The sequence below is a fragment of the Engraulis encrasicolus genome, chromosome 1 (genome assembly GCF_034702125.1).
Source record: "Engraulis encrasicolus isolate BLACKSEA-1 chromosome 1, IST_EnEncr_1.0, whole genome shotgun sequence".
Lineage (NCBI taxonomy): Eukaryota > Metazoa > Chordata > Actinopteri > Clupeiformes > Engraulidae > Engraulis > Engraulis encrasicolus.
Genome location: NC_085857.1, coordinates 44,046,907 through 44,058,895, shown reverse-complemented (window position 1 = coordinate 44,058,895; position 11,989 = coordinate 44,046,907). Strand labels below are relative to the sequence as shown.

The window sequence follows — 11,989 nt, the reverse complement described above, 5'->3', positions numbered from 1 at the left end:
TGTTACTTCCGTCTTCATCAGAGGGAAACCCCTAAGTGTTTAAGTTAAACAGTTAGACATAATGTACTTAATACATATGTATTGTAGGCCGATTACTTTAACAATAAAATCACAATAACTGCTTTTTTTTGGCTGTAGGACACAAGTAAAAGGAGAAGAATGCTGCTCAGCTGGGTCGGCGGTCACACTTCTTATTCNAGAACCTCTTGGATATCATTGGCATGTATGCAGTAAGTTTTTTTATATCAATGCACAACAGCAGGCGTTAATGCACACACACACACACACACACACACACACACACACACACACACACACACACACACACACACACACACACACACACACACACACACAATGAGAGCTGGCCTGATATTGTTATTTGATTCTGTGAATGTGTATGGAATGCCTACTGTCTGGTGTCAATTCAGACAATTTTGCAACGGTTTACTGTATGTTCTGTCTATTTGTCTGCCAAACTCTCAAACTTGTTGTCTTTCTTTTTGTCTTCCTCTTTGGGCACCGGTAGGCACAGAGTCATTCCAGTAGGCACGGAGTCGTTCCACGATGGACGTGATGACCTGGCACCAAAACCGCTTAATGTGTATGAAGCTGTCTGCATCGAGGGAAGAACCCAGCACTGAAGTGTGAGTGTATGATCCAGTTATTGTAAACATGGGTGCCAGTTGTACTATATATTTCACAGTAATATCCCAATTACTATTACTCATAGTTATTCATTCTTTTTCTGCTGTAGGACACAAATGAAAGAAGGGGACTTCTGCTCTGCTGGGTCTGCGACACTACTTATCTGAGGAGTCCTCAAACATCAGGATGTAGGAAGTAAGATCTTTTTTTATGTCATGCATAACAGCCCACGCGCACACACAGACACACACAGACACACACGTACAAAACATGCGCATGCACACTCCACTCTACACCACACACAGATAAACACACACAACCTTAAAGGAAAATCCCTACTAGTTTCAACATCTAATAATTATATTGTTCTCACTACTACTGGCTTGTCAGGACCCAACAGCCTCTTTTTTTTCCAGCCCTGTCCATCATATCATTCTAATGAGTGCATGATCTGTTAACATGTAAAACAGACATAGCGTGTCACCCAAAATGCACATGCAGTCAAGTCAGAAATAACATTTTATATATATTTTTCATAATTTACCTAAACCATATTTATGATGACTGAGATGGAAGAGCCATGTCTTGGCCTAATCATTTACACTTTTCTTTTGTTTTGCTTTTTCAAGACTTGTGGTGAGATGCCAAGAGCCAGCTTCACCGTGCTTTTGGGAGATCATCTACTACGTGAGCCTTGAGTATCTACAAGCCAGCTGCTACAAGGTCCTGTACAAACTGTCAATCTAAATGTTGCGACATCCCTGTCTCTTCTTTTGGACTGAATACATGCTGTGTTTGAAATGTATTATTCGGATAACCACCCATCAGGGAATACCTTGTCTGTTAATGGCGGATAGACATGCCATAGACATGCAGTGCACACTTTGATGTTTTTTATTTTAATGTTTTCTATGTTTTTCCAGTGTTCTTTTTTATTTATGTTCTGTTATATGCTGGTTATGTAAGTAGGCCTACTGTATGGAATGTAGTGACTATAGAGCCCAAGACAAATTTCAACCTGTGGACAAAAAGTTCACTCCACTCTGTTAGCGCAGTTATGGATGCACTGTAAATTTTGTAATTAACCAAAAGTACGGTGAGAAGCCTGTTTGTGCAGATGAACCTGCTGGCGGGCCTGTTTACTCATAGCTAAAAAAGCAACATATTCTCTGTGCAAAGCACATGGGCTCTTCGCAAAGGGGTTAAAGGGACACTGTGTGAGATTTTTTGTTGTTTATTTCCAGAATTCATGCTACCCATTCAATAATGTTACCTTTTTCATGAATATTTACCACCACTATCAAATTCTAAGTATTCATTATGACTGAAAAAAATGCATTTTTCATTCATGAAAAGGGGGATCTTCTCCATGGTCCGCCATTTTGAATTTCCATAAACAGCCATTTTTAGCTGCAAAAATGACTGTACTTGGACCATACTAGAAAATATTTGTTTATTACTTAGTAAACGTTCATGTAAATATCAAATTTGGCAATAGGCAACCCAGTTTCAATGAGCAGCATAGTTGCAGTACCTTTTTTGACTATTTCCTGCACAGTGTCCCTTTAAACATTTTAATGTGCTGTTTTACAGTGTGCTATACAAAAGGTAAGGTGAAACTAAATTTTTGAAATTGTACAGTGTCACTGAAATCAAATGGTACATTGGTAAAACTGAACCATTTCCTTTAACCCCTTTCAGCAGAGCCTTTACTGTCACCAATATTGTAATGACTGAGTTTTAACCTGTTACTTAAGGCTCTTGGTAATGTCATAGCAATGTTGCTATGATGTAGTTGAGTCTTTTCAGTCATGAGTGATCAGTCTTGCTGATAACCCGTCTTTGCAAAGAGGATACAATTAACATGTAAATTCAATTAAGGTTTTATTGCTCCAATGCTATCATGTGTTAATGCTACACTGCTGTGATTTGCATCTTTATAGTATATTATGAAATGTATTGTTAATTACCTTCATTGTTCAGCAATAAAAAAAGAGATCTGAAATATTATGCATTCTTGTATTTTGTTTTTTAAATTGATCTTAATTAATGCATTGGTCAACAATTCTAAAAAGTTAAAATAAATTGTGTTTTTGAAGACGCATTTTTCTTGGAATTAATTATTGTCATTTTAATGGTTGTATTGTCCGATTTTTAAAGTATGTTGTGTCGATTTAACCCAGTTTAGGAAGTTAAAAGGAGCTCTGATTTAGTGTTAATGTAAATCGATATAGTGTTAATTTAACCCAGTTTAAGGAGTTAAAAAGGAACTCTGACATAGTGTTAATGTATATCGATATAGTGTTAATGTAACCTTATGTAGGGAGTTGAAAAGGAACTCTGATATAGTGTTAATGTAACTCAATGCAGTGTTAAGTTAACCCAGTTTAGGGAGTGAAAAACGAACTCTGATAAAGTGTCAATGTAACTCTATATAGTGTTACTTTAACCCAGTTTAGGGAGTTAAAAAGTAACTCTTGGCACAGTGTTAAATATTAACTATATTGAAAATGTTAATTTAACTCTTTAGAGTGTGGAGCCAAATAAAACCGCAAAAAATGTTAAAATTGACTCTGTGGGAGTTGATTCAACCCTCTGGTTTTTGCTGTGTATGTACTCAATGCTGAGTTTGTGCATGCATGTGTGTGTGCGTGTGTGGCCAAGGGGAGTAGGGTTGCCTCGCCGGGTCTCGCACCCTGGTCTCTTGAGGGTCAAAACCTGTTACTTTGTTTAAAGAGGAAAGAGGCAGTTTTATATTCTACACCCATCTTTACATTGAGTGGGCATTTCTGATGGCCACTTTCAAAACAGGGAAGTCCAGTCTTCTGCTGAAACATGACCTTTTTTTTTGGGGGGGGGGGGGGTCCACTGTACACAGCTAAAAAAAAGTGTACAGGAAATGAAGTTGCTTATAGAAGTAATGACCTCCCACTGTCTTCATCTTTTTTACTCTCACTCCCTCTCACTTTCTTTTTTTCCCTTTCCTCTGAACCACCCGCTCAAATTTCTATTCTCTCTCCACTTCACTCGGCCTTCCACTCCCCACCGCCCTATCTCTCAGTCTCTCTCTCTCTCTCTCTCTCTCTCTCTCTCTCTCTCTCTCTCTCTCTCTCTCTTTCTGTCTCTCCATACTCCATATGTGTCTGTCAATTTCTCTACACCCCTCATTGCCCCCCTCTCTCTTCTTCTGTCTCTCCATGTGTGCTTGTCTCTCTGTCAAACTCTCTTCACCTCCCTCCCTCTCTCTCTCTCTCTCTCTCTCTCTCTATCTCTCTCTCTCTCTTTCTCTCTCTCCCCACCCCTCTCTCCTTGGAGAATAGGCTCTAGTCAATCCTGAGTGCTCTCCCCAGCAATTAGACACACTGTCTCTGTCAATCAACTACTGAGAGAGGGGGGAGGGGTGGCGAGCAAGAGAGGAGAGGAGAACAGGAGGAGAAAGAGAGAGGGGGTTGGGGGGGGAGGGGGGGGGTTTGGAAACGGTGGTTGTAGAGTGGAAGAAGAAATAGATGGAGAGAGGGCCGGCAAGTGAACATGCGGAGAACAGAAAGAGGAGGATAGAGAGAGAAAAAAAAACAGAGAGCGGATGAAGTACAAAGGGAAGAGGGCTGGCAGACAGAGGGAGGAGAGGTGGAAGACAAGAGATGAGAAGGGGTGAAAATGACTTTGGAAAAGGGTGCATGGAGAGGCGAAAAAATGAGAAAAGAGAGAGAGAGAGAGAGAGAGAGAGAGAGAGAGAGAGAGAGAGAGAGAGAGAGAGAGAGAGAGAGAGAGAGAGAGAGAGAGAGAGAGTTTGGAAAGGGTGGTGATAGGGGAAAGAGGGAAGCAGGGAACAGTAGGGGGGTAATGAAGCAATAGGGAAGAGGATGAAGTAATAAACGGAAAGCAAAGATGAGGAAAGAATATTAAAGTAAATATGCTGTGTGTGTGTGTGAGAGAGAGAGAGTGAGAGAGAGAGAGAGAGAGAGAGAGAGAGAGAGAGAGAGAGAGAGAGAGAGAGAGAGAGAGAGTTTACAGGGCATTTAAGGACCATGGACAGTTCTCTGGAGAGCCATCGGCTCTCATGTTTCTCCTCCTCTTTCCCTGCCTCACTGTCTTTCACTTTTCCTGTTCAACACCCTTTTCTCTCTCTCTCTCTCTCTCTCTCTCTCTCTCTCTCTCTCTCTCTCTCTCTCTCTCTCTGTATGTCTAAAATCCTTTCTCTCTGCCTATAACTCCCTCTCTTGTTCACTCTTTTACCTTCTATCTCTCTCAACCCGGAACCATGTCAAACAGCATTTCCCTTGTTCTGTAATTGGTGGACACACAGAGTTCCCTGGTGTACTCGTGCTGTAAAAATTATTATTGCAATATTACTAAACAGAAGTAGGCCTACATTGGATTGAATAATATGACTATTCTTGTTTAACTTATTTTGTCTACACTGTACTGTGCTGTGCATGTCTTCTGTGTCTTAATAGGTTCATGTATCACCAACTGGTAAAACATGTTTAGCCATACTATTGACTATATCTATGGCTGAAACAACAATAAAAAACCTAATTGACTCTGGTTCAGAGGGATCACAGAGAGTACTTGTACTTCCTCCATGGATACATTTGTTTAGATAGCCTTCCGAAACAGCCTTCTCTATTGGCAGTGAGTTGCATGTATCACCAACTGTTATTGGTGAAACAATTTTATGTATCCAATTTACTGTATCCTATTGACGGCTGAAAACTACAATAAGAAACGTCCTAGAGAAGATGGATCACAGAGAGAATATCACTTGACTTGCTCTGACTTTGCGTTCACGTTTGTTTAGATGGCCAGGCGTTGATCGTGTAATTATGTACTAGAAGGCTTTCTGACAATGACAGTCTTTATGCTTGCTCTTTGGTCGCTGCCAGTTGAAAGAGAAGAGAATGTGGATTTGTTACTTCATTCAAAGAAGAGGAATAAACAGAAGGGCACATTGTCATGCAGGGCTGGACTGTCCACCTGGCATAGCGGGCATTTCCCGGTGGGCCCCGCACCCTCGTGGGCCCCTATTTTCAGAAAGGTTTTTTTTTACATTTTTGAAAATAGGGGCCCACAAGGTTGCGGGGCCCACCGGCGAGTCATTTCTACGCCGCTAATGATGAGGGGCCCCTTTAAGCCAAAAGTGCCCAGGCCCTATTTCTCCCCCAGCGCAGCCCTGGTGTCATCTCTTATTCCCTCTCTCTCTCACTCACTCACTCAGCACACTCCACTACAGTAGAGGCTAAAGGTGAGACGGCCACTTGAAAGAGGCTGTTGATTTTCTTCATTCACAGGATGGGAATAAACAAAAGCACTCGACTCTAATCAAGGTTACAGGTGAGGCAGCTCATTTAACCCTATCCAGACTGGGGGGGGGCTAAAAGTGCCCGCACCAACTTTGATGTCGTACAATTCCTTAACGACTTAAGCTATGACTACGAAACTTTGGGACTTTTCCTAACATTTAGTTGGCTACAGTTAGGTACCGAAAGATTAGGTTTATCATTTTTGCTGTTGCCATGGCAACGGTTTTCTGACAGGTATGTCTGACCAAAAATCACTTCACCATATCTATGACGCCATATATTTTCATATTTTTTTGTTATTTCCATTAGCATCAGACAACTTTGTGAGCATTTAAGTGGTTTGAAGCATAAAATCATTACAATATAAGTGCATTACCTAAATTGGTTGGAAAATCCATTATGGGGAGATTTTGGGCATAATAAGATAATGATGTCATAATGACGTCATAATACCAGATAATTACACAAAAATTATGTCATTCATAGATCTCCATATGAAGATCATCTCCCCCAAGTTTCGTAGTCATACTGTATTCCGTTCATGAGTTATGAGGGGGGGGTCAAAAGAGCCCCCCCCCAGGCCCAGGAATGCCAAAAAAGCCCAGTCTGAATAGGGTTAAAATCAAGCAGGCTTTCATCATCCGATTTAGATGATGACGCCGCCATAGCTCTTTACTCTTTTACTATGAGTGCATCTGTTCAAAGAGACACATTTTGTTGTAAATGGTAGTCAACCAAGGTGTGCATCCAGAGTTCAGACAATAAATGCCTGCCACAGTTTTGCTTGTGATTATGTGACATGGCACTTCACATTCTCTTATCATACTCTGCATAACAGGTCTATCTTTTATGTGTGTGTGTGTGTGTGTGTCCGCTCAAAGAGGCAAATTTTGTTGTAAATGGGAGTCAACAGAGCTGGGCATTCTGGGTCGAGAGCGTAAAAGTTTTGTCATATTTATATTATGCGTACGCGTCTTTGTGAGTTTTTGTGTGAAACAGAAACACCAACATTGCTTTTGAAGGTGACCATAAAGCCGTATAACACGGCACGATGCATGATCATGATACCTGCTATTGTACACTCATGTTTTTGTCTGCTTTTATCAACAAATGCTGTACTGTAAACTCACAATAACCAAATGGCTGTACACTGCGTTTAGGTTAAGTGCCTATGTTCACAACATATGTAATGTCTATATAGCATGTTCGGTAACACTTTACTTGACGCCGGTATTATAAGCATGTCATTACAGTGTCATAATAGTGTCATGACGCAGTCATAGATAAGTCATAAATATTATGTCCATGTCCATTACGGAATGTCACTTAAGGCCAACAGTCATAAAATGTCTATGACATGGACATAATGTTTATGACACAGGCATAACTCTATAATGACACTATTATGACACTGTAATGACATGCTTATGACACCGGCGTCAAGTAGAGTGTTACCACATGTTCATCTAAAGCTCATGCACTAAGGTAGCCTGATGAGCCAAACCCCGGGATCAAATTCACTCTGCGGTCGCCAGGAGCGTCTAGATTTCTAGGCTAGCACTAAGGCACCTTCAAGAACAAATTGTGCAACAAAGACTCAAACTGAGCGAAATATTACTATCGGCTTGTCCTGCAACATCACCTCAGGAACAAAGCCAAAATTCCAAAAGGCCAAAAGAATGAATTTTAATGATTTAATGTTGGTGAGTAGACAGCGTTTTTTCATCTTCACCTTCAAAATGAAGGCAAAGTCATGGGCAAGCTATGACAAACTGTAGAGTGTATTTCCAGATAATATTTTAATGATCAAGGACATCACCATGTTGTGAGGTCAGGTGTGTATGTGTGTGTGTGTGTGCGTGTGTGTGTGTGTGTGTGTGTGTGTGTGTGTGTGTGTGTGTGTGTGTGTGTGTGTGTGTGTGTGTGTGTACATGTGTACGTTCATGTGTGTATACGTGCATGCGTGTCTGTTTGTCTGTCTGTCTGTCTGTCTGTCTGTCTATGTGTGCATTATGCGTACGCATGTGTGTGTGTGCATCAGTAACCTCCACACATTAGAGTTGAGCTGGTCACTGTAAATCTGAATCTGTCAGTATGCAGTTTGAGGTTTAGACGGGGGAATTTATAAGTGGGGGTCAGTAGGCCTATGTGTAAAGTTTAAGCTTAGACAGGCTATCATGTGATATCTCAAGGGAAGTTGACAAAGAGGGACATTTAGAAGTGAGGATTGGTATGGGTAAAAAACACACGCACACAAACACGTACATATTCAACCACTGAGGCAAAATCTGTTCTAACAGTGTCTTACGCCCACAGAAATACACACAGATGCACACAACACACACACACACAGACAGACACACACACACACACACACACACACACACACACACACACACACACACACACACACACACACACATCTACTCTAAATGAGCATTCAGAGCACTATCTCACACATACACACCATCCCAACCCAGTCACCCCCCTCCCACCCACACACACACACACACACACACACACACACACACACACACACACACACACACACACACACAGACACACACACAAGCGCGCGCCTCTGATCTCAGTGTGTGAGCACTAACAGGCATGAGGGTATGATAATGAAGAGCCGTAAGCGATAGAAGTCTGGAAGTGTGTGAAGAAGCAGAGAGAGAGAGAGAGAGAGAGAGAGAGAGAGAGAGAGAGAGAGAGAGTCACCTGCATAGTATTTCTTCAATGGGAGCTATAGTTCTCCCACAACAAACACACAGACGCACAGACGCACAGACACACACACACACACACACACACACACAAAGGTAAAGATGTCCAAAACAAGACTTAATTCTCCACACAACACTGTCTATATACCCTCTACAATTAGTCTACTTGCATCATATTGGGCTGCCCTTTACAGAAGGCATCTATATACAATTTAAACACACACATACACACACACACACACACACACACACGCACACACACGCACACACACACACACACACACACACACACGCACACACACACACACACAGTATCCCACACACACACAGGAGCCTAATCTTAAACTGAATTGCACAGACAGAACAGAACAGAGTAGAACAGTAGGTCATCAGGTCATCACTGCAAATGACTGTTGACTTTATGGTAACGTTTTACTTGACACTGGCTTCATACATATGACATAACGGTGTCATAACATTGTCATAATGCAGCTATGGATGTGCGTTTGGACTCATTGGCATGTATGAGTATCACAACACTGGGACAGGACAGGAGCCAAAGCATTCAGCCAACTAGTTTAAAGGTGACTGGTTGGATTCTAACTATTTTCTGTTTAAAAAAAAAAAACATGTGTGAGCGTCGAAACCATCTTACGTGACCTGAATTCAACTGACATCTGCCTTGGAGAAAAAGACAATGCTCTGTCTAGAGGATTTCAAGGTAAATGCTTTTTACCCGTGCAGTGGAATATAGGAGCAAAACCAGTGAGCCAACCCAACACTGTCGCATCCAAACACGTAAATTTCTGACTAACGTTGACCAAGCGGCAATTTTTGACGTCGAGGGCATACCTGCCTCGTCGCACGTTGACGAGGTCACCTAAGCTTAGACCTTTCCCTGACCCTAACCCGTCAGTGAAGTGATGCTGCCACAAGGGGGCGCCTTTGAGGTGCATGCCACTTTTTGGGAATTGGGATGATGCACTCAAGGCCAATCATGTCCGTAGGTCCATTCCGCCTCCTCTGACCTTGGCCAAGTGCCCTTGAACAGGGGAGCTCAGCCGAAACTGCTCTGTGTCTGCTGGATAGCATAGTGTGTGTGTGTGTGTGTGTGTGTGTGTGTGTGTGTGTGTGTGTGTGTGTGTGTGTGTGTGTGTGTGTGTGTTGAGTGTGTTTTTTATATAGCCTAATATGATTTAAAGTTTGAAAAGGGGCCTTGAAAACGCAATCCATTACCTGCATCCCTTATTAAAGTTATAGCCTGCAATTGCCATACAATAAAGTGTGTAACTATAACTACTTTTTTGTAGTTTGTTTTGTTTTGATGCGCTTATCTGTATGTGTGAACTTGTTCATCCATGGGTGGATATTCACAACCAACGACACAAGCTGTACACACACACACACACACAAACACACACACACATGGACACTCACACACACACACTCTCTCTCTCTCTCTCTCTCTCTCTCTCTCTCTCTCTCTCTCTCTCTCTCTCTCTCTCTCTCTCTCTCTCTCTCACACACACACACACACACACACACACACACACAAACAAACATGTGTCAAAGAGAGATGATATCTGATACAATAACAGTCTGTAAACAGCAGTGCAGCAAGGACAAAGAGCATCATGAATGAATGAGGGCTAATGACATCACAGAGAGAGAGAGAGAGAGAGAGAGAGAGAGAGAGAGAGAGAGAGAGAGAGAGAGAGAGAGAGAGAGAGAGAGAGAGAGAGAGAGAGAGAGAGAGAGAGACTTTTACATGTTTGAAGAGACATTGCATGGACACATGTCTTGTGGGCGTATATGCCTGAATTGTTATGATGTACTTCCAACACACACTGGTAGTGACCTGTGCCAAAACTTCCTCTTTTGACAGACCATGCACATGCACGCATGCGGGCGAGCGCGGGCGCGCACACACACGAACGCGCGTGCGCGCGCACACACACACACACACACACACACACACACACACACACACACACACACACACACACACACACAAAGCGTTCAGTCACATCAGATAACGGAAGTAGAGGAGGTACAGACAGTCTGTCAATCAGCTCACAGCTGATGCAACACCAGCGTGGCGCGTTGGTTTCACTAAACATGCACCTGTTTGTCTTGTTTGTTTTGTAAGCTCCACTTGGATAACACGTTTTATAACGATTATAAACCTGGATAAGAGATCCTCTTTGTCTGGCTCTATCAGCGTATCCAAGGGCCCGCTAATACAACCAGACAACTGAATTATAAAACTCCCTCTCGCCTCTTCCGATAGGCTATACAGTACAACTTGTGAATTTATGATTATGAGGACACCGTAGTAGGCCAGGCTACTATAGAAACAAAAACAAAGAGGTGAATCTCGTCAGCCTACGTGGAACATTACTACAATGAATCAGAACAGCGCTGCCGCTGGGCTTTAGAAGACATTAAATATTTTGATGTAATTAAGGAATGGGCGGTAGCTCAATGAATAACTACTAGGGCTCCAACGGCTTACCTCGCCCACACCGGCGACTGCCTTTGTTGGCGAACAAACAGTAGAAACCTCTAATAAACGTTTCAAAGCGTGGCATTTTGTGTATTTTTTCCCCTCTAGAATGGATACGTAAGTCTCGAGTTGTCCATAACCCAAGTACCTCCTCACATATTTTCAGCCGACGTAGAAAACAGATAAGCGCGATAATAAGGAACAGCACTGGGTCACACTGGCGGGTACTTTGAGGCGTTAGTTTTCACATCTTCAGGCAAGGTTGTTTAAAAACACACAATATTATTTCACAAAATTCATACGCTGTGTTTTAGGCTTTGTCATTGATATGGCGGTAAAAATGAACTCACCAGGTTGCTCGTCGTTGTGCCATTGTCCCTCTCTCTGACGAGTAATTGACATGAATCGTAAACGTGATTCGAGGAGGAAGAAAATATTGAAATAATCGTCGGGAAACGCCCCCTTAAATTCCCTCCGCGCTCTCTCTCTCTCTCTCTCTCTCTCTCTCTCTCTCTCTCATTTTCCCTGTCTCTCCCTTTCTCCATCGCTCTTGGTAACCTTTCAGGAAGCGACCACTCCTCCTCCAGCAGACAACAGAGAAGATGGGATGGAAAGGAGGAAGAAAGAAAAAGAGTAATACCCATGAGTAGCTCGTCTACTTCATGGACGTTTTTATCATCGCCAAAAAACCCTCCTCTCGCTCCCTTCCTAACGCTCCCCACTCATTCTGCACCCTGACAGCGCCCAAACCATTCCGAACACGTCCTCCCCACTCGCCTCATCACCACCAACGAGTAAACAGTGAA

At 42.5% G+C, this 11,989-nt stretch overlaps 1 long non-coding RNA gene across 1 annotated transcript; it reads left to right on the top strand.

Annotated features, from left to right (window-relative positions):
* Positions 1-375: 375 nt before the first annotated feature.
* Positions 376-1,398, top strand: LOC134453125 (uncharacterized). Its single transcript, XR_010035554.1, has 3 exons — positions 376-647; positions 758-843; positions 1,278-1,398. It is a non-coding gene; the product is annotated as an uncharacterized LOC134453125 (long non-coding RNA).
* Positions 1,399-11,989: the final 10,591 nt, after the last annotated feature.